The following is a 24,304-nucleotide window of genomic DNA, read 5'->3' as shown; positions in this document are numbered from 1 at the left end:
TTAGTTAGCATATGGCAACCTGGCATGATTAAACCTTATTATGATCATCAACTTATATTAAAATTCAACAAAATATTCATTCTATATCTAATTATCACCTTATGTTCATTATGTGATACACAAGCTGCTGCTGGATAACCATTATTCATCTCCCTTATGCAGGGATTCAGCTGATCGAATCATTGATTCACCTGGCTCCCATTCATAGCGATCTTTATCTCCTCCATTCCCTTCAGTCAACAAAATACCATTTACTGATTCCGTATTCAATCGGTTCCGCGCATCAGTTTTTACTCATTTTACCTGCGAGAATATTCTTTCCACAGCAGCAGAAGAATGTGCAAGCACCATTGAATCTAACATAAACTGAGAAATCTTTGGGAATGTAGGTGTCCCATCGCTGCATTTCATTTTCCTGACAGCGCACCTGAATTTAGTAGGGTCATTTGATTGACTTAATTTCTCTTGAAATGCTCTCTTAATGAGAGAATGCCTTGATGTAGTCATTGAGCTTCAGCACGGCATTCTATTCCCGTGCTGAAACTTGGTGACGGGCAAGAGGGCTCTCGAACTTGGGGAAATTGCTCCCCCAGTTCGAATCTAAATTTCTCTCTTTCTTATCTTTTTCTTCCTCTTTATATTACTTCAACCTTCTCCTAATATTATAAACTTTCTTTCATGTTGCTGTCCCAACCCTTTGAGTAAAATTTCCCATATGTATGTGTATATATTTACATATATATGTATGTGTTTTTTATGGCATGGATGTTTCTACATCTGTTATTGCCACTTGGGCGGATGTTTCTACATTAGGTATTGCTGCCTGCTTTGATGAATGGGAAAGGTGTCACGGATGGGAGGTGTTGTGCTCAAATCTATATGTGAGAGTATTGGGTGATCTCAGACATCCTGAAGAGGGTTTGGACCTTTTTGGCGCAACTATTATCAAGTGTTGGGTCTCTGGAATCCAGGGAGATCCAATGCTTGGGGTAGGACTCTCGGCTTTTGGCCGGAAGCCCGTCATTACAGATATGGGGAGGATGATTCCATAGTTTTTTGGTCTCAGTCCTAACAGGCGGGTTCAGCTCACACCTGTACCTGTATATCTGTTTTGATGCTATCCATCGGGTAGGGTATGGAGTGGACCATCTGGGAAGTATACTCTCACTGTGCCGGTAGTGGAGAGTGCAAATTTCCTTCCCAACATGTGATGCCTTAATGTTCTCAAGCAGGTAAATCAAACTATTCAAAATATCACTCTTCTCTTTTCTTTATTCTGATGGATTCTTGTGACAACGACACCACCTCCCCTGGATATGCTGACTTGCTCCCGGCACTGTTGACGACCTCTGGCAATTCATTTAAAGAAAACTCCGTTGACGACGCTGGAACTAAAAAGGACTATTCTTTAAACATTAAAAAAAGGGTAATTTGGGCAACACAGGAAAACTGAATGTCCTGCACGTTATCCAAATCCCCTTAGAAGCTAATTATGATGTGCTACATAAAATATTTAAGTGTTACGGATTAATAAAAGAAATTAGAATGAAACTTCAAGATGATAATTTGGATTCTTGGTTATCATTTAATTGTCACGAGGAAGCATTTAATGCAAGCCGTAACATTGTTAATATTAAAGTAGGTAATATAAGTATTAAGGGTGCTCTGTGTGATGGGGCACCTAAAGATCTGGATGTCTACAGAATAGCAGACTGGGTTGATAAAGATATAGAGGTAGATATGCCATCCAAAAGAGAGCCAAAACCACCATTGTGGCTTCTTGCTCAATCTACAGGAGGTACGGAAAATTATTTCAAGATCTGCAAATTTCTTCAGAGGATGGAAGGAACGATCGCACCTGGAGATATATCTCGATTCGGTAAGAAAAGTTACTTGATAAAGTCCAAGTCATACACACAGTCTGTTATATTGTCCAATTTGAAGACAGTAAATGATGATATAAAATTGGACATCAAACCCCATCTAAACTTTAGCTATGGAAGGGGAGTGGTTTTCAATAGGGATCTATATGAATTTACCGAAGAGGAGATATTGGCTATGTGTCCTCTATCAGTGTGGAAAGTACATAAAGTACCTGGAACATCAATGATTGTTCCTACTTTCCAGGATGCTGATGTACCTTTACACATAAACATAGGAAATGAAAAGATTAGAGTTCAACCTTTTAAACAGGAGCTACTGCAATGTTTTAATTGCTTTAGATTTGGGCATCCTTCCAAAATTTGCAAGAATGATAAAATTTGTAATACTTGCTCCAGTATTTACCATGGGGAATGTACAATTGAGGCAAGGTGCTTAAACTGCAACTCTAATCATAAATCTAATGATAGGATCTGCCAGTTTTATAAGTTAGAAGAGGCTGCCCTCAATAAATCAATTATTGAACATGTAAGCGTGGGGCATGCCAAGAGATTATTAAATAAATCTAACACCTATGCAAAGACAATGAAAACAGTAGAAGAAGTTCCTTGGGAATCATCTCACCCACCTACTACTGTAGGTAGTTCTTGAAAAAGGAATTCACCATCTATTGATAAAGGGCTGCATAATAAGACAAGAATATCTCCTCCTAAAGGTTTATCATTGAGTATCAACAAAAAAGACATTGCCCACCAATATCAAACCTTTTTCCTCCATTACAAAGAATAGTACTAACCTCTCCCAGGCCATATCCTTGCCTGATTTAATGGAGATTCCACCTGAAACCAAGTTATCAGGTGTACCTGTAGTGGGGAAGGTACAAAAACCTGGTAACTCACAACTTATTAATCGTAAAAGAGAGAAACCTCCATCTCTCTCACCCCCTTCCATAAGAAATATTAGAGTTATGACATCAAATAAATATGATGTTTTGTCTTCTGACAATTTAAATAAATCAGAAATTCAAGTTGAGGTCCACCATCCACCTCAACAAATAGATCAAAAGGATACTGTGACGAGCCGAGAGAAGGTTGCGACTCAAAGACAGGATGAAAGCAACTGAGTAACATTATTACAGAACACTCTCCTTTATATAAAAAAACTCAATGCAACAGGAAATTTCCTGTTCAACCGACACCGCACCGGTTAACAGTTAACGGTGAGAAAATAGGGCATGTTAATTCAGGTTCTTTTTAGTGCGAGGGGAGAGCGAAGATACAAGCATAATATATACACAAAGTGAAATGTCGTTACTATGTACGATCGTGTGACACACGGTTGGTACATGGCTCCCTCCCTAAAAATGACATACTGACATGTTAAATAGGGCGCCCTGATCTAGAGAGGCGAACTGTAGGCGGGTCATCTGGCAGGAGATAAGCAGGTTTTAGACAATCAATGGAGACCCAGTCTTCTTTGCCACGAATGTTTAGTAGGAATGCTTTCGGACTGCGTCGGATTACAAGGCAAGGGCCCGTGTAAGGAGGCGTTAGCGGTGGCTTACGAGTGTCGTTGCGCAGAAAGATGTGCGTTGCAGAGTGCAAGTCTGTCAGTATGTGATGCTTCGCTGTGGGCTTGTAAGTCTGGCGGCATGGAGTAAATTTTCCCACACATGCGCTGGAGATCGTCAGAGAAGGTTGTAGAAGGAAAAAATTTGGCAGGGACGACCAACGGGTCGCCATACACCATTTAAGCTGCCGAGATGTCGAGGGCGTCTTTAGGAGTGGTCCTTAGTCCCAGGAGGACCAAGGGAAACTGAGTAAACCAGTTGGAATCCTTGCAGCGGGACATCAAAGCTGCTTTGAGGGTGCGATGAAAACGTTCAACCATTCCATTGGCAGCGGGGTTGTAGGCAGTTGTCTGATGTAGGGTGATGCCCAGGAGATTCGCTAATGATGTCCACAATTGAGAGGTGAAAGTGATACCCCTGTCAGAAGTAATATGCTCAGGGATACCAAATCTTGCAATCCATCCTGAGAGTAAGGTAGATGTACATGAGTTGGACGTTGCAGTTTCCATGGGAATGGCTTCAGGCCAACGAGTCAAGTGGGTGATGACGGTAAACAGGTAATGATGTCCTTGTGTTGTGGGTAGGGACCTACAACGTCGACGTGAATGTGTGCGAAATGACGCTGAGGTTGAGGAAAGGTGTCCATTCCTGAATCCGTGTGTCGATGTACTTTGGAAGTTTGACAAGAAGTACAGGCGCGGACCCAATCCTTAGCATCCTTAGAAATGCAGTGCAAAATGAACTTCGTCTTCAGCAGCTGTGCAGTAGAACAGCACGAGGGATGTCAAAGGCCGTGAATGAAATCAAACACCTGCCGGCGCATGGGAGCAGAAATCCAAGGTCGCAGTCTACCAGTACTGATGTCACAGAGGAGGGTGGTGTTGGAGTCTTCAAGTGGGAAGTCTTCCGAACGGAGTGATGTGCAGGATGTCCTACATGCTTGATACTCTGGATCCTGTCGTTGGGCTTCAGCCAAGGCATTGTAATCCAATCCCAGTTGAACGGCAGCCAACATGTTTCTTAACAGGGCGTCGGCAACGGGATTGTAATTGTATTCAGCCACGGCGAAGAGATGTTGGCATTGACGGGCAGACCAGGCGTCAGACTGTCGAGTGAAGGCGTGCACCAGAGGCATGTGGTCTGTGCGAATGACGAAGGGCGTACCTTCTGAAAAATGGCGAAAGTGACGGACAGCCAGGTGCACCGCCACCAATTCGTGATCGAAGGTAGAATAACCCGATTCTGCCTTGGACAGTTTTCTGCTGAAGAAAGCCAATGGGCGGGGCAAGCCGTTGACCACCTGCTCGAGTATTGCACCAATAGCAACGTCGCTGGCATCGGTGGAGAGAAGGAGAGGGGCATGTGGGATTATTGTTGTAGCCCAAAACCGTAATGGTCTAGGGTTATCAATCCAGAAGCTTCTCAACCATGCCGGAAAGCTGGGCCTTGAGCCAGGCCTAAGAAAGTGTGCAACAGCGGGAATCGTCGATTCCCGTCCCTTCATGTATGGTGACGAGACGATCCCAGCCACGAGCCCCGATGGATTCAACAAGTATCTTGGGGTTGAAGTCGGGCTCGTGGTAAACATGAATGGGACTAAGCCGATCGGGAAGACCAAAACCGAACTGGGGAACCTTCAGAGTGCTCCTCTAAAGCCTCAGCAGAAGTTTTGGGCCTTGAAACATGTGCTAATCCCGCGGCTTAAATATCTAGCCCAGTGAACCCCCGTTTATCGTGGTAGATAGGTTCCAGACCCGACCGCGATAGGTGAAAATCCGTGAAGTAGTGACACCATATTTACCTATTTATTTAACATGTATATTCAGACATTTAAAACCTTCCCTTGTACGTAGTACTGTTAACAAACTACCCTTTAATGTACAGAACACTTAATGCATGTAGTACAGTACCCTAAACTAAAACAGGCACAAATATTAAAGGCGATTTTATATCATGCGTTTCCTAAACACGCCAAAAAGCACGATAAAAAATGGCAACCAATGTTTTGTTTACGTTTCTCTGATCATAATGAAGAAACAAACGCATTTAGTGTACACATCTGTGTATAGGTTAGTTTTTGCATCGATTATATTGATTATACAGTATGTTGATTTTGTTATTACCTATGTTTTACTTAATTTTTCTTAGGACTTCCAAATGAAAGGTTTTTTTTATGGCGCCGCCTGAAATGACGGCGTCATAAAGTATGCTCAGTAAACAACCACGCTCAGTAAACAAAGAAGGCATTTAACGCGCATGATGAAAGTGATAAATAATGATATTTACAGTAAAAGCTTTTAGAAAATATGTTATTACAAATATTATTTACCGTATCTATATAAAATCATACAGTACATACTGTACGTAGCAAAGCAGGAAAACAATTTGAGAGAGAGAGAGAGAGAGAGAGAGAGAGAGAGAGAGAGAGAGAGAGAGAGAGAGAGATTGTTTTACGTACGTAAATGTAAATTTAAAAAAAAAAATATGATAGGTTACAACATGTTTACTCTTCAGACTTTTAAAACCTTCCCTTTAACTTAATGCATACAGTACTAAACTAAAACAGGCACAAATATTAAAATGTTAGAATATTAATGTAAGAAATAAAGATTGTTACTGTACTCACCACGAAAGAAGTTCAAGAAAAACTTGAATGATGATGGCGATAAATTTGCTGCACAGTAGAAATGATGATGATGAAGCTGATGATGTCTTCTACTGTGCAGCCAATGATAGTATTTTACGTCTTTTCAGATGGAGGTATCTTTTCCTGGGACACCTCTTCAACTTTCTCCTGGGAAACTTCTTCAATTTCTTTCGAAGGCGTACTAGCAGGAGGAACTGGCTCTTTTTTGCGAGGCTGGAAGAACATTGTGATCGGAAGTTGCTGCCGCTGCTTCTTTTTTCGCTCTAAGAGCATCCTGTAGGGAGTCATGTCTTCATCGATCTTGTTGCAGAATTGCATAGACCGAACCATATCCTCGTCCCACTCTTGCAACATTTCTTTCACCTCCTTTATATGTTTGCAGACCTTGGCAAGCCATTCTAATGTTAAGCCCGTTTCTTCGACATTTTCTTGGGTCTCTTCCTGTGTTTCGCTCTCTTCTTCAATGGCCGATTTCGTCAGGTCTTCGAGGTTTGCGTCAGTTAGCGGCTGGGAATGGCAGTCCAACAACTCGTCGACGTCTTCAGTTGTCATGTCGCCAAACCCGTCACCTCCAATTATCGCAGCCAACTGCACAGATTTGCGTATTGCAGAGTGTTGGATTTCAGACGGAGTAAATCCCTTGTCGTAAACAATCTAGGGCCACAACTTCTTCCAGCTCGCATTCACAGTTGCAGGTTTCATTTCTTGCAGTGCCTTCTGAATGTTCTGCAGGCACGTGGCTATGGTGTACTGCCGCCAGTACGCCTTCAAATTAAAATCTTCATCTTCATCTTCTTAGGCAGCATCCACACACGCAACGAGGTCCGCCAAGGTATTCTTCGTGTAGAGGGCCTTGAACGCCCTGATAACCCCCTGGTCCATCGGTTGAATTAATGACGTGGTGTTGGGTGGCAGGAACTCAACCTGAACGCCCTCACGCGACAGGTCAGTTGCGTGTCCACCAGCGTTATCCATAAGGAGAAGGATCTTGAATGGCAAGCCCTTCTCTAAGAGATATTGACTGACGTGCGGGATGAAACACTGGTGGAACCAGTTGGAGGTCAGCATCTTCGTAATCCATGCTTTTGGATTATGCATCCAGTACACGGGAAGGAGATTCTTATTCTTATTTTTCAAAACGCGAGGATTTTTCGACTTGTAAATAAGCCCCGGCTTTAGCAAAAATCCAGCAGCATTGCCACACATCACGAGGGTAACGCGATCCTTGAATGATTTAAAGCCAGAGGCTTTGGCTTCTTCTTTGAACAGGAGAGTTCGCGACGGCATTCTCTTCCAAAACAAGCCGGTCTCATCCATATTAAACACTTGTTCCAGCTTGTATCCACCTTCGGCGATAATATTCTTGAACGTCTGGTTCACGTAAGTTTCAGCAGCGGCAGTGTCAGCGGAAGCAGCCTCGCCATGCAGGGAAACGCTTTTCAGGGCGAAGCGTTTCTGAAACTTCGCGAACCATCCTTTGCTGGCGGAAAAACGTTGTTTCTGACGCTGGGAATCAGTGGATGTCCCTGGTTGAGGTTCATCTACATCATCATCTTCTTCAGCATGGTCACCATCGTCGTCTTGAGGTTCCTTTGCCGCAAAATTCTCATACAAGCTCAAAGCCTTGGTTCGGATGGTGTTTGTATCCAAGGCTATGTTCTTCTTCCGGTAGTCGGCAATCCACACTGCTAAAGCACCTTCCATGCGTACGATCGTTTTATTACGCGTGGTAACGACTCGCTTCGCTGATCTGCTAAAGGTGATGGTAGCCGTCTTTCTAATGTTCGCCTCGTCCTTCTTGATATAGCGAACGTGGATTCGTTGACTCCAAAATGGCGGGCTGCGGCCTTGTAACTTCTACCGTCTTTTAACATATCGAGAAGCGTCACCTTCTCAGCAATCGTCATCATCTTTCGGTGGTGTTTAGGCTCACTACCAGCCTTAGTAGAAGCAGAACGCTTGGGAGGCATTGTACATTAGGGTTTAACAGAAAGTTCAACAAAAAGTTCAACTTAAAACAGTCACGCACAGCACAGATTAAAGTCCACAATAACCTAACAACATCTACACAGCGATACGGCGGGAGACAAAGTGACCGCGAATATGTAGATGCTGCGGGTTGGAGATGCGGGCAAAACACCAATCACAGGCTAGATAACAAAACTTGGGTTCTGATTTGTCATCTATCAGCGCTTGAACCAATCACAACCCGTCTTATATGCTACGTAAGTTACCAATTCAAAGTACAAGGTACCCTACGTATACTGTACAGTAATAATAATAATAATAATAATAAATAATGATAATAATAATAATAATGATAATAATAATAACAATAATAATTTTAATAACAACAACAACAATAATAATAATAATAATAATAATACAGCTTTACATACTCTATTTTACGCTTGTTTTGTTGTAGGATATGTCTCTCTCTCTCTCTCTCTCTCTCTCTCTCTCTCTCTCTCTCTCTCTCTCTCTCTCGTACGCTTATTCGAGATGTAATTTTTGCAACAAAGAATATTATTGGATGCAGTACTACGTACGTATACATACAAAAGATTCATGGAAAAGATCCACATCCATTACATTTGTAGTACAGTAGTAGCCATCAGCAGCCTTACACCATTCTAATATGGTATGACTGCATCTGATTTGCGTTTCATGTTCGATATAATTTTACTACGTACTGTATACAGTACTGAATTATCGTATGATCAGATTCTCTTTTCGTATTTTATTTCTTTCTGTGCTGAATTATATGTCATATGTAATGCAATGAACAATCAGTAAGAGCAGATATTACTAATTACAGTATTAATGGAATTACAGGTAACGAAATATCGTATTTGGGGTCTTCAGATATCGCGGTATTTTCGAAATTTCCGGAAAATCCGCGATATGTATATATATATATGGGTTATGAAAAAAACCTGCGAAGTGGTGAATCCGCGATGGTCGAACCGCGAAGTAGCAAGGGCTCACTGTATATGGACTGGTCAAAAAGTTCCACCTGAGAGGTGTGAACAATGAGGTTAGGAAGTTCACCAGGAGGTGCTTGCACTTACCTGGTGACACTCCTCTGCCAGCATTCTATGCAGGAACAGCGACGGGGGGCCTAAGTATATTCAATTTTACCGATGGCATCCCTAAAGCCCTGCAGGATTGCTATGATAGACTAGCTAGGTCTCCGGATGCCCTTGTAGCGGAGGTGGCTACGGAGCTGGCTCAACATCACCGTGCCCCAGTTGTCACAAATTGGGAAGAGAGACTGTACGCCACGGTTGATGGATGTGGCCTTAAAGAAGCAAAACTTGGACTTCGACCCAGTTGGCTGGATGCCGGGAGCCGGCTGATGAAAGGGGGCACCTACTGCAATGCTATCAAAATCAGACTGGGAGTCCTGACGACCCCAGCTCGGAGTGCGAGAGGCAGGCAGCAGAGCAGCCGCTGTGATCTAGGCTGCAAAGCCCCCGGAACCCTGCATCACATCCTTCAGACGTGCCCAGCGGTACAACCGTGGCGTATTAAGAGACACGATAATGTAAAAGGGTTCATCAAAAAGAAAGCAATAGATGCAGGGTATGACGTGCTTGATGAACCCCGAATATCAACTACTCAGGGGTTGAGGAAACCAGATCTTGTAATCTGGAAAGAGTCCGAGTCGATGGTCATTGACTGTCAAATTAATGCTGATACGAATGTTCGACCTCTAAACTTCTTCGATGACGCCAAAATCGCGAAATATAGCAGTGATTGCATCAGGAAAGCCGTACAAGAGCTTGCGGGGACAGCACCCTCAGTGAGGGCAATAACTAGTAACTGGCGAGGAGTGCTGTCCAGAGGTACAATAAGCTTATGCCAGGAGCTCAAGATATGTAAGAGTGATCTCGATTTGTTGTCGGTGAAAATCTTGGAAGGTGGACTTGGCATCTATGCCAATTACATGGGTATGTCGGGTGGGGGGGACATATCCTAGTCCCGTTGGCCATGGACGTAAGCTTGACCGCTTGACGTTCCTCCAGGAGTATATCAGATTCTGGACTCCTGTTGAGTGGAGATAACGCCGGTAGTGCATGTAACCTATTGAGCTACTCTACCATCTTGTAGCACAATAGGAAAAGGGCCTTCTTTGCATTGCAGAAGGCCTCTTCTTGAAGGAGACCCCACTTCAGGTCCTTTGGCTTGCCCTTGAGGGAGGCATAGAGGGGAGCAAGAGTGGCGGCAATGGCTGGCAGAAAACGGTGATAATAGTTGATTATGCTCAAGAATTCCTGCAGAGCTTTGACGGTCGAGGACGCGGGGAAGTCTTGAATGGCTGCTACCTTCTCAGGGAGGGGATGGACTCCTTCAGGAGTGATGCGGTGCCCTAAGAACGACACTTCTTTGGCACCAAAGGTACACTTCTCGTACCGGACTACAAGGTCGTTTTGTTGCAGGCGGTCGAGCACGATGCGCAGGTGACAGAGGTGTTCCTCTTTTGAGGAGGAGAACACAAGTATGTCGTCCACATAACACACAGAAGGGGAGGTCCCCTAAGATGCCATCCATGAGACGTTGAAACGTGGCCCCAGCATTACGAAGGCCAAAACAGGAGTAATTGAAGGTGTATGTACCAAACGGAGTGGTGATAGCAGTCTTGGGGATGTCTTCTTGGTTCATAGGCACCTGATGATACCCCTTCAGGAGGTCGAGCGTAGAGAAAACCTTCGCTTTGTGCAGGTAGGAGGTCAGGTCGGCGATGTTTGGGAGGGAGTAGTGATCCGGTTCTGTTTGCATGTTCAGGCACCTGTAATCCCCGCACAGACGGAGGGAGCCGTCTTTCTTCAGAACGATGTGTAAGGGTGACGACCATGGGCTGGAGGTCTTTTGGCAAAGGCTCATTTCCTCCATTCTGGCGAACGTCTGTTTGGTGGCTGCCAATTGTTCCGGTGCCAGACATCTGAATTTTGCGAAGACTGGGGGTCCCATCGTCTTGATATGGTGATAAATACCATGTTTGGCAGGAGTCGTGGGCGTTTGGCGAAGTTCTGGACGGAAAACTTCCGGGTAAAACGTGAGGAGGTGGGCGTATGCATCCGTGGGTGCGCTGATGTGGAGAGCAAGGTTAGAGGGGGCGGGTTGAAGAGGTGTTGACAAGTACGAGTCTGCGTTGACCAATCGTCGGTGGGCGACATCGACCAGAAGGTGGAAATGAGAGAGGAAATCCGCACCGAGGATTGGCAATGTGACGTCAGCAACGAGAAACTTGCAATTAAATTTACCGTTTCCAAACAATAATGTGAGGTTCTCGCAACCGTAGGTGGGTATCTCAGATCCGTTGGCAGCTACCAAGCAGACGTTGGCAGACATAGACAGACTACGTCGTGTCGTGAAGAGTTCCCTTGGCAAAAGAGAACGACAAGCACCCATGTCTACCAAAAATCGCACGCCCGTTCCTGCATCATTTAAAAAGAAAAGATTAGAAACACGGGAGGCCACCGCCACGAGCGATGGCCTACTTACACGTATTTTGGCCACTGACAATCCTTGGCACATTTCTTCGCGGTTACCCCCGAATCTGTTGTGGTAGTAGCAAAACTGCGGTGGATAGGAGGCAGTAAGTGGCTGTAGAAGTTATGGTCGGGGCGTGAGCGAGTGGTGGGTGATGGGTGGCTTTGTCGCCACTTCGGCACGTCACGGGGTAGGCGTGTATGTCCTACGGCATTCACATCAGCTTCGGTTAACGTTGAATAGGCATCCTCTTCGTCAGGAGTGGAGGCGTTGATGGAGGTCTTGAAGTGGCTGTCCATGAGGGAGTCAGCTTTGGTCATCAAGTCCTTTATGGGTAAACCATCGACATCAGGTATGGCAGCGATTACAGGTTCGGGTAAACGGCGTATCCAAAGGGCACGAAGTAGGTTCACCTCATGAGGACAGCCGTCTGCGGCAGGTTGCAGGCGAGCGATACTGGTCATTTCCCTGAGGGCGAGCGAAGCCCTTTGGTCCCCCAAGGGCTGTTGAGAGAGCTGAAAAAGCTTTGCTATACAGGCGGCTGGCCACACCGAGTACTGCTGCAGAAGGTATGTTTTGAGGGCGTCATACGCTATTGGAGTGTCTCCTTGTTCACAAAGCCAGTCGGATATTTCCGGGAAGGTGTCCAACATAATCTGCTTTGGTGGTTGAGCGAGTCACACCCTTGATGCGAAACTGGACTTCTGCGCGCTGAAATCAAGCAAACGCCTCTCTACTGGCGAATGACGAAAGTTTCAATAGGGCAGCCGCAGCGCCAACTTCCGTAGAGTCCACCATAGTACCAACGACGGAGGGGCGAGGGGGGTGGAATGCGGGAGGACCGAGTCGACTTCCGGGGTCACCAATGTGACGAGCCGAGAGAAGGTTCTGACTCAAAGACAGATGAAAGCAATTGAGTATCTTTATTACAGAACACTCGCCTTTACATACAAAAACTCAGTGCAACAGGAAATTTCCTGTTCAACAGACGCTGCACCGGTTAACAGTTAACGGTGAGAAAAACAGACACATTATTTCAATTTCAATGCAACAGGAAATTTCCTGTTCAACCGAAACCGCACCGGTTAACAGTTAACGGTGAGAAAAACAGGCAATTCATTTCAGGTTCTTTTTAGTGCGACGGGAGAGCGAAGATACAAGCATAACATACACAAAATGAAATGTCGTTACTACATACGATCGTGTGACACACGGTTGGAACAATACAAAGAAAAACACAAACGTAAAACCCAACATAACAAGACCATCTCTGAAGAAACCTACAGGAAATAATGTTGGGTACCAGCACATGTAGGTGTTTGTGGGAATGAGAAGGCAGATTTACTGGCGAAGAATGCGGCATCTGAGTTGCTACCAAGGAGGTATCCCATTCCCTGTAATGACTTCCTAACTTTCATCAAGAAATTGGTTTGTAATAAATGGCAACAGCACTGGGATAGTCTAGATGGCAATAAAATAAGGGAAATGATTATAATATAACCTTGGAGGTATAACATGATACTGTACCCTGAAAATGGGAGACGACTTCGTCATCTCTGTATTGGTCACACTCGGTTGACACGAGTTCCTGCTGAAGGGCCGACACCAACCGTATTGCAAGGACTGTTTAGTAACTCTAACAGTGAGACATTTGTTGACCGAATGCCCTAATTATAATAACTTAAGAAAATAGATATCTGTTTGAGGCTCGAGGTATGGATGGCAGGTTCATCCTTGCCAAGATTCTTGGACATGATGTGTCTTACTGTGCGAGCGGCATTTTTAGATTTATTTCAGTTCTTTTGAAAACTATTTAACTATTATAATGACATCTTAACTTTTATGGTATTAATTGAATTTTCTTTTATTTTTCATATATGATAAATGCTATCAGCGTCAATGACCTTAGATGTCAGGATGCCAAAAAACTTTCAATCAATCAATCAATCCTCTGGATCAAGGAAGTGTCAAGCAGTGTCACGGCTGGTTCTTCCTGTAGATAGCTGGTAGTTTCTTGGTCCTTTGGGGAGATGATTAACTCTCCCTTACGGTTGGGTCTTGCAGTGAGGTTCATGCCAGGCTTTCCAGCCATGGCAGCAACTGTGGCTTAGGAGATGGAGCTGTCAGTCTTGTGTAGTTTGAACTTAGGCAGGGGTTTCCTGCCTTCATTCTTGGGAGCTGGAATGCTGGCTGCAATGGCACAGGCTTATTGCAGGAGTTGAGTGAAGCAGACAGTACAGTTACAGTCCATTGGATGATTCCCTTGCAGTTGCACCTGATGTTATGGGTAGGCAGTGTTTTGTCCTCAACAGCTGTGGTTCTGAGATCTACTGCGCTGAATAGATACACTCTTCTTTTCTGGTAGGCATCGCAGCTGTCACATTCACACGAGGGATCCTCGTAGCAGTCCCTGCAGTGGTGATCGTCTTCAAAGTAAAGGCTCCGGCAGCACTACTGGTAACCTCTTCAGAGATAACTTGAGAAAATCAGACAATTATCGGGAAGAGATAAAATTTCTCTACCGTTCAAAGATAAGTTAGAAGACTAAAGCTTTATATAACACAATTCCAGTACCAGTACGATGAGGACAGGGAAGTGGGGAATATGGGGAAAGGATAAGTACCCCTGGATACAATCCAGTTTATAGCCCGAGGGCAGGTACCTGGGATGGGAAAGGAGAAGGGAATAAGGGGGGGAAAATGAAGTACAGGGAAAGAATAAAAAAGAGGGGCAGACCCTCATGCGACATTAGATAGTAGTAGAGTTATTTCGAGACAGGAAGAGACAGGAAGGAATAGGAAAGGTTTTTTGGTTCATGCCAAGCAAAAGGACACCAATCGACTGTCACCATTACGTTGATTGAGTGACTGTCACCATTATGTTGTTTGAGTAGGGTATGATGGTTAAAGTTTTTTTTTTTTTTTTAAAGGTGATGAAGTAATGTTTAAATGAAATTACAATTTAATTGCAAAATGAATCTATAATAAAATCAATCAGATGAAATGAATCTGGGCCTAGGAGGATCGCAATTGATCCCAGCCTCCAGTCTCTTCCACCAATAATGGTCACGAGCATGTTCAGTAGTGAGATTTCTAGTTAGGGTGCGAAGGTCGTCATCGTCTGAAGCAAGTTTGTCCCAGGTTTTCTGGCCAAGCCTGTGAAACCGGACATTAAGAGGCTCCAATTTGGAATGAGCATGTAAATCCCTAATTGTATTGTAATTTGTAGGCTCTCCTCAAAGCCCTATTTTGAATTGCCTGCATTTTATTAAGGGAAGTTTTGCTGATTGCTCCAAATATTATGGTGGGGTACTCTAACTGTGGCCTTACTAAAGATTTATATAAACGGAGTTGAGTTTTAGTTGATAAGTATTTAAATCGTAGCAATTTATCAAAAGTTTTTCTAGAAACAGCTATTCTCTCTTTGACGTGTGAAAGTGTACCTGATTTCTTAAAGTTACACCCAAGTATTGTGGCCTTTTGTTTGAATGGAATTCTAACATTGTCAACAATGATTTCTGCAGGACTGCGAGCTGAAATGGGGAGGAGCTGGAATTTGTTCAAGTTTGTTGTTATTTTCCATTTCTTTTCGTAATTATTTACTTTTTGTAGTTCCCTGACTGTTTTAATTTGCAGCATGCGTTTGTTCTTATTAGAAATAGATATTACCTGGGTGTGGTCATCTGCAAACATGATTTGCAGACAACCAGGAGCAGGAGGAGGGGTGTCTCTGATATAAAAATTGTAAAGTGAAGGAGAGAGAACACTGCCCTGAGGGACACCAGATAGTAGTGGAAACTCTGGTCCAATAAATTCTTTAATCTTGATCATGGCCACTCGATTATCAAGAAAGTTACACAATAGCCTAGTAGCTAGATTTGGGAGTTGTGCTTCTATTAACTTGTATTTAAGGCCCTCGTGCCATACCTTATCAAAAGCTCGGCTGACATCCCTAGATATTAGGTTACAACGACCCCCAAGATTTGACTTGACCGCAATGTATTCGTAAAGACGAGCTAACGTAAGTTGGGTCCCTTTACCCCTTGTAAATCCGTATTGATTGTTATTGTTAAGTGAATTTTCCTCAAGGAAATCCTCCAATCTTTCTTTAATAATTTTCTCAAGTATCTTACCCGGTGTCTCTAATAACGAAATAGGTCTATAGTTAGAGACCGAGGTGAGGTCTCTGCCCTTTTTCCTCACAAAGGGAAGTATTGCTTTTTTGAAATAATCTGGCCAATAACCCACATTTGTCTAACAGAGCCTCCCAAGTAGAATTAATGAGGTCAGTTGATTCTATTTTAATACGTTCTTGTATATTATGAATATACTCTAAAAGTTGATGCGTGGGGCCTCGGTTGTTAACTAATTCCAGGGCATGCTTAAAACGGATCTGAAGTAACTTTAGGGAATCTGTTTCTTTAGTATAAGGTAATATCCTGAAAGTTTTAAATGGGATATGGAGCTCTGAGGCTTCCTTGATCATCCTATACCAAAAAGCTATCTTATCATCTATGTACGATTTATCCTTTAAGATGTTATCGGGTTCGTCAAAAGTAGAGAGAGAGTCATCAAGAGTGTCCTTAAAACGTTCCCAGTTCGCGTTGCTCAAATCTATAGTTGGATTAGCAACCACCATAATGGGTCTCACAGTAAGTTTAAAAATAATGGGAAGATGATCTGAAGTGGTTAAGGGGCCTTGAGTAAGGGAGTAATTAAACATATGAAATCTATTTGAGAGCAGAATATCTGGATTACTAGAGGTTCTTCTGGTAAAATACGTATCAAAATCTGGTCCTAAGAACCTTATAAGGTTTCTATTCAACAGGCCATTGATTAATGTGCCAATAGGGTTGATTCTGTTGTAACCAAGGGCTGGATGAGCTGCATTAAGATCAGCCAGCAGATAGACAGGGATGTTACGTCTCATTAATGATAATATATCTTGCTGTGGAAATATTGGGTTTCTTGGGGGCAGATAGGTCGTGGCGACTATAATTGGTCCCCGAACTGTCTGTATTTCGACAGCGATAAGATCGTGATTGAAACCATCAATTAACTTGACAGCAACATCCCGCCGAACCGCTATTGCTGTACCAGCCCCCTGTTCACCAGAGGTGTTGCACTGGAACACATTATAGTTCCAGATCTTGATACGGGTAGAGTCAGGAATTCCTGTTGAGTTAAGAAGTATGAGGTGAGGAGAGAGGGAGGAGTAGATATTAGCAAGTTCCTTACACCTGAGGAACGTCCACTTTAATACATTATGCTGAATCACTGTGAGGGAATCCATTATGGTAATCGTCCTTTGGTTAGATCGAAGAAGCCTGATTTTATTCTACTGAACCTATCTGGAGTGACCCGGGCAATCTTGGAGAGGTATTTGTCCAGTTCAATAGAGCCACTGTTAATGAATTGAACCACTGTGGAGTTTGCTAACTTTTCTGTGTATAAGTATTTCATAGTGTTGGTCTCAAAAATCATTTTCTTAATTTGGTCATGAGATGCGGATTTAGGGGGGTTTGATAAATTGATGGAAGTATATAATTTTAGACCAACCTTAGGAGGTGCTAGTTTCATAGGAGGAAGGGGAGGGAGAGCAGTAGCTCCTAGCAATTCAGTGTCCAGAGGTTCAGAAGTTGAGGTAGAGGGCTGTGGTTGTCTTTTTGCAGGATTAGCAGGCTCTGATATATCCGAATCTGCGTCACTCAGTGCTCTTTTCCTATTGGCTTCATCAGTTTCCATTTCCTCGTTAACTGCCACAGATTGCTGAGGGGTATTGGCATGAACATTGTCTGACTTCAGCATAGTTGAGACCTTATTGGCTAAATTGATAGCCTCGATGGGAATTTTGACCAATGGGAGTCCATTGGCCTTATAGAAAGAATCAACCATAGACTGGAATGTCCCTGGCTCCACTGCTTCACTGAGATTAGCCATGATAAGTGCAGTGTTCATGACCGTCTGCTGTTGAAGGGTAATACTGCTGAATAAAGGTTGAGAGGAGGAGTTAAGATTGGAGGGGGCTGAGGCTTGAGCAAAGGTCTTATTTGGTGTGACAGTTGATTGTTGGCTTCTAAGAACCTTTGCTTGGTCCTTAACCATGGATTTCCGGGTGGGGCATCTTGCTGCCATGGTAGGATGGTCACCATTGCAGGTGATACACTTATGGCTTTGCTGATTGTTGCAATTAGTCCAAAAGTGATCCACTGAGGCACAAAGCGAGCATATCGTATACGTGGATGGTTGAGGGCAGTCCTTTTTCGTGTGATCGTATTTGTAGCATCTAATGCATTGAGACAGGGAGACAAATACGTCCTGGGCAATTGCGGATACATCAGAAATGGGTATCATCACACCTTACTTGTGAATTATAACAGGCTTAAACATTTATGTAAATAACTGTAAAAGCAATAATATATGAAAATAAATATGCATTTGTTTTACCAAATTATTTTCAAATTTGGTAATATAATTATATTTAACATTTGTTTTTACTACATTATTTATTTGAGAGAGAGAGAGAGAGAGAGAGAGAGAGAGAGAGAGAGAGAGAGAGAGAGAGAGAGAGAGAGATTGCGGATACCGTCACCGAGACAAGCTCTGGGCAATCTGGATCGAACGATGATGTTGATATCAACTTTGAGGTTCTTAAGATTTTAGTCTTTTATTTTTATTGTTATTTAATAGTATTTACTTGAAATAAAACTTGATGATGCTCCTCTACAACTCAAAAACAGAACCCAAAGAAAAAGACAGATGGGTTACATAACTTTCAACTACGTCAAAATTAGTATGAAGTATATACTTTTTCATTGTAAAAACAATAGTAAGGGAAGAAAGGATAGAAAGTACAGGTATAATAGTAAATAGTAGTTTTATGGTTCATTAATGTATAATGATTGTTCTTCTTGTTATATTTGCTTATATTTAATAAAGGTTAGGGTCAAAGGTACTTGATGTAGGCCACCAATCAAGTATAAACCTGCAGGTAGAGTCCCTACTAAAGTAAAATCCTGCATGTAAATCATATACTAAAGTAGAAATCTGCAGGTAAAACATGTACTCAAGAAGAAACCTGCTGGTAGATCACCTGTTGAAGTCGAGACATAGAGGTAGATCACCAACTAAAGTAGAAACCAGCAGGTAGAGCCCCTACTAAAGTAAAATCCTGCATGTAAATCATATACTAAAGTAGAAATCTGCAGGTAGAACACCTACTAAAGTAGAAAGTTGCATGTAGATCACCCACTAAAGTCAAGACCTGCAGGCGGGTCAACTATTAAAGTAGATACCTGCTGGGAGATCACCTACCAAAGTAGAAACCTGCTGGGAGATCACCTCCCAAAGTAGAAACCTGCTGGTAGATCACCTACCAAAGTAGAAACCTGCTGGAAGATCACCTACCAAAGTAGAAACCTGCTGGAAGATCACCTACCAAAGTAGAAACCTGCTGGTAGATCACCTACCAAAGTAGAAACCTGCTGGAAGATCACCTACCAAAGTAGAAAACTGCTGGAAGATCACCTACCAAAGTAGAAACCTGCTGGAAGATCACCTACCAAAGTAGAAACCTGCTGGAAGATCACCTACCAAAGTAGAAAACTGCTGGAAGATCACCTACCAAAGTAGAAACCTGCTGGAAGATCACCTACCAAAGTAGAAACCTGCTGGTAGATCACCTACCAAAGTAGAAACCTGCTGGAAGATCACCTACCAAAGTAGAAAACTGCTGGAAGATCACCTACCAAAGTAGAAACCTGCTGGTAGATCACCTACCAAAGTAGAAACCTGCTGGTAGATCACCTACCAAAGTAGAAACCTGCTGGAAGATCACCTACCAAAGTAGAAAACTGCTGGAAGATCACCTACCAAAGTAGAAACCTGCTGGAAGATCACCTACCAAAGTAGAAACCTGCTGGTAGATCACCTACCAAAGTAGAAACCTGCTGGTAGATCACCTACCAAAGTAGAAACCTGCTGGAAGATCACCTACCAAAGTAGAAACCTGCTGGTAGATCACCTACCAAAGTAGAAACCTGCTGGAAGATCACCTACCAAAGTAGAAACCTGCTGGTAGATCACCTACCAAAGTAGAAACCTGCTGGAAGATCACCTATCAAAGTAGAAACCTGCTGGGAGATCACCTACCAAAGTAGAAACCTACTGGAAGATCACCTACCAAAGTAGAAACCTGCTGGTAGATCACCTACCAAAGTAGAAACCTGCTGGTAGATCACCTACCAAAGTAGAAACCTGCTGGTAGATCACCTACCAAAGTAGAAACCTGCTGGTAGATCACCTACCAAAGTAGAAACCTGCTGGAAGATCACCTACCAAAGTAGAAACCTGCTGGTAGATCACCTACCAAAGTAGAAACCTGCATGTAGATCATCTGAAGTAGAAATCTGCATATAGATCACCTACTAAAGTAATAGCCTGCAGATATATGACCTGCTAAGGAAAAAACCTGCATGTAGATCACCTACTAAAGTAATAACCTGCATGTAGATCATCTGAAGTAGAAATCTGCATATAGATCACCTACTAAAGTAATAGCCTGCAGATATATGACCTGCTAAGGAAAAAACCTGCATGTAGATCACCTACTAAAGTAATAACCTGCATGTGTAATAGTTAGAATAGTAATATTACATGTTTAAAACAAATGACGTAATATGTCATGTTGGTTGGAAGAGCTAACCCTGAGATTTGCTGTAGTCATTCAAATTATAAACAGGATGTATAATGCAACCCTCGACAAATTGACATTCTTTCTTAACGTCAACACATTGTCTCCTCGTGTGAAAGTTTGTGACGTCACCGGATGCAGGTGTCTTCCGATTCCGTCACGTGGCTAAATTAAAGCAAGCATACGATATCTGTGATATCGATAATTTATTCAGTTCATATCTAAACTTCACCAGAATTGGTCATGTGGACCAACACAGCTTCCTCCAGTGATGGAGATGTTTAACTCTGTTGTTTATTAAAAATAAAACTTAAAAACCATTAAGATGTATTCAGTAAACCATTTAAATACATCTGAAAACAACTCATACTCAAATGTGTGCTTAAGACAGTAGCACACCAATAAATGGTGGCAGCGATTAAACTCTAAGACAGCGGTTAAACTCTAAGACAGCGATTAAACTCTAAGAATTAGAGAAATATCTTCAAGACTTCAAAATAAATAGCTGTAAAACCAGAGAAATATCTTCAAGACTTCAACATAAAAGCTGTAAAACCAGAGAATGATCTTCAAGACTTCAAAATAAAAGCTGTAATACCTGATAAAGATCTTCAAGAACTCAAAACTATCTACAAGAATCTACAATTTTGACTAAGTCCAACGGAAAAGCTAACATCAACATATGTTAGTATACAACTTGAATCTTCAATCAACATCCTAGGAAACCCAAGGACTGGCGTTCAACAATTGCAAGACATATCCAGGAAGAACTACATTCAACAAGAAACTAGAACGAGACATCGCTAACAAAACATCAAGAGAGAGAGAGAGAGAGAGGACGTGTCGACTTCATATAAAGCTAAGTACAGAGATTTTGTATTCATTTCAGTTTGGGCAGTGAAGTGTAGTTATCACAAGTCGTTAGTCAATTATTACTGGGGTGAGTGAATTCCTAAACTTTGTTATAAGAAACTCCGAATTCTCATTTAGAATTTTTCTTTCTTTGTGCTAATTCCTTTTTCTTTCATAAACTCTTGGGGGGAAATGTATTGGGATTAGTAACATTGTTGGGGGAATTTTATCATACATATGCGTTTACGCAGTGGGCGTCTGTACTCATATAGATATTTTGATAGGATTGAAAGGGGTCAAAGAGATAGAAAAAAAAAATACAGCAGTCATGGCTCCTCCTGTCAGCCCTACCCCTGGACCTAGTGGTGTAGGCCAGGCTAATCCTCCTCCAATTGTGACGCTTGTAAATGCCAGGTCAGCAATCCTTCCTTTTCAAGGTCGTGTCAACGGGTTCTTGCCACAAAATGTGGAGTCATGGATTTCATCCGTTGATGCCCATTTAAATGCCAAACAAATCGTAGATCCTTTTGTACAATTACAAGAAGCTAAAAGTTTTATAGATTTTTCTAAAGGGGATGCGAGTGCGTATTTAAGAGATGTTTCATTTCAGGAAGCAGTTACTTGGGATGATTTCAAAGTTAGGTTACGCGCGATTTATGGGGGTGAGGAAGCTTTGGATGTAGTGTTAACGTTACGAAATACACTTAATCAAGCCACTATGAATCGGCTTAATGTTGTTGAGAGAGCAGCTCTCATAGCTGATAGGCTTAACGAATATCAGGACATTTTAGGTAATTCCACTTGGGTTACTAACGATAACATCTCCGTGAAAGATTTTTTACGATTAATGTATTTAACTTGCATGACACTTATGTTGCCTGAAGCTTTAGTGCGGTGCTTTGATAAGAAGTTAATGCCTGCAAGTACGGAATTGGATGTCTATAAACAGATAAAGAAACACATGTCCAAGTGTCCAGATCTCGATCCTGTGTTAACTCAAGTTTTTGCTAAGAATGAAACAAAACCACAAACAGTGAACGTAATTAACAATCCAGTAGCGGGAGTGACGTGTTACAACTGCAAACGTCAAGGTCACATAAGCGCAGACTGTAGAACGAAATTTTGTTCAGTTCACAACACAGCATAACATTCTTATAGTCAATGTTACGCGCGTAAGACACAACAATATCCTAGAAATACACAGTCAATTCCACAGTCAGTTCCATATGGAAATAAAAAGAAAAATCCTCATTTTAACAATAAGAAGAAACAACAAAATGTCAATGCAGTTCAGAGTCCGAAACAAACAAACACTTCTTCAAATATGGCTGAGCCTGGGCCGTCAAACCAGACCTCGCAAAGTCAGCCTAATTTTCAGAATGTGCAGAGCAAAACAAATACCACATAGTTAACTCTAGAGGGGAAGAGAGTGATGTTGGGTCAAGGTCGTTTATGTCAACATCAATAGTATTGAATAATCAATTTAATGTTTTATCAGATAATTGTGAGACAATAGATTTTCCTATGAAACACACGGCCGAATTAAGTAAAACAGTGCATGCTCCCGTAGATTTGCAACGAATTCATACAATAATAAGCCAAAATGAATTACGGCCAACCTTATATGCTGTAAATTTAGAACACAAATCCTTTACATTATTTTTTGACTCTGGTAGTCCACGTAATATTATGGATTTGAAGACGCATCATTTGTTGTTTTCGAACTTTCCGATTGAAAAATCAGGAATTAGACTTTCAGGTATAGGAAATAATGAATTAAACGTCATAGGCATAACTCATATTCAGTTCAGAGTCGGTAATCGCACGTTTGCCGATACATTTGTTGTTGTGAAAAACATTAATATGTATCCAGCTGTAATTATAGGATACCCATCTATGGGAAATCAAAACATTATCTTAGCTCCTGCCAAGCACGGCGTGTATATCAAAGGGAAATTCTATAAGTCTTCTAATACTTTAAAGTCAGTTTTGGATAAAAAGGAGACGACAAATGTAACCGTAACGTACGTTGAAGAACCAATAACTTGTCTCACTAATAAAGAAATAATATACGCGACCCAGCAGAATTCTCGTTCACCCGTAATATCATCTTGCACGCAATATATCGAACCAAACATACCTTCGAATTTAATAGTGCAAATAAAGAAAACACTACCGGGATCTGAAATATTAATCCTTTCCGATACTTTGAAAACTAACGGATTGTCTGTCACACAAGCTATTTATACAGTAGGCTCACATCAGCAATGTAATATCGAAGTCTGTAATCATTTAAATAACACTTTAGTAATTCACAAAAATCAACATATCTTGGATGTAGAAGTTTATAAACATCGTATTCTTACCGTTGCTGAAATCAATCACTCTCAATCAGTTGCGGATGAATCCCTTTTGCGATCTATTAAAAATAAAATCAGTAAGGACATTCAAGACGAAGAAATTCAGCAGAAAATTTTTGAACTTTTAACTAAATATACAGATGTCTTTTCCACTACGGATGGATCCTTAGGAAAAACAGATGTGATCGAGCATCAAATAAGGTTAAAAGACAAACAGAAAATTATATATGTACCCTCGTACAGACTCCCTATGAAATTCCAGAATGAAATGAATGATGAAGTAGGTAAAATGTTAGAGGAAGGAGTCATTAGAAAATCAAATAGCCCTTATAATTTTCCTTTAATAGTTGTACCGAAAAAAGATCGAACATGGCGTATCTGCGTCGACTTTCGTCGTCTAAACGAGGAAACGATCCCTGATCGATTCCCAGTGCCATGTACTGACGATATTTTGTCTTTGTTAGGTCAGAATAAATATTTTACCAGTTTGGACTTACTTAAAGGCTTTCACCAGATATCATTAGAAGAAGATAGTATCCCATACACAGCCTTCAGCACAGCCAGGGGACATTATGAATTTTTGCGGATGCCTTTTGGTTTACGTTGTGCTCCTATAACATTTACAAGAATGATTAACATAGTGTTTGGAGACTTGTTAGGGGATATATTGCATGCCTATATGGATGATCTTGTAATCTTTTTCAACACCTTAGAAGAACATCTACGTAAGTTAGAACTAGTACTACAGAGATTAAGACTACATAACTTAAGGGTAAAGATTAGTAAGTGTGAATTTTTCAAAACAGA

Source organism: Palaemon carinicauda, chromosome 34, assembly GCF_036898095.1.
Source record: "Palaemon carinicauda isolate YSFRI2023 chromosome 34, ASM3689809v2, whole genome shotgun sequence".
Lineage (NCBI taxonomy): Eukaryota > Metazoa > Arthropoda > Malacostraca > Decapoda > Palaemonidae > Palaemon > Palaemon carinicauda.
The sequence above is the reverse complement of the archived record's forward strand: the minus strand, read 5'-3'. Positions refer to the sequence as shown.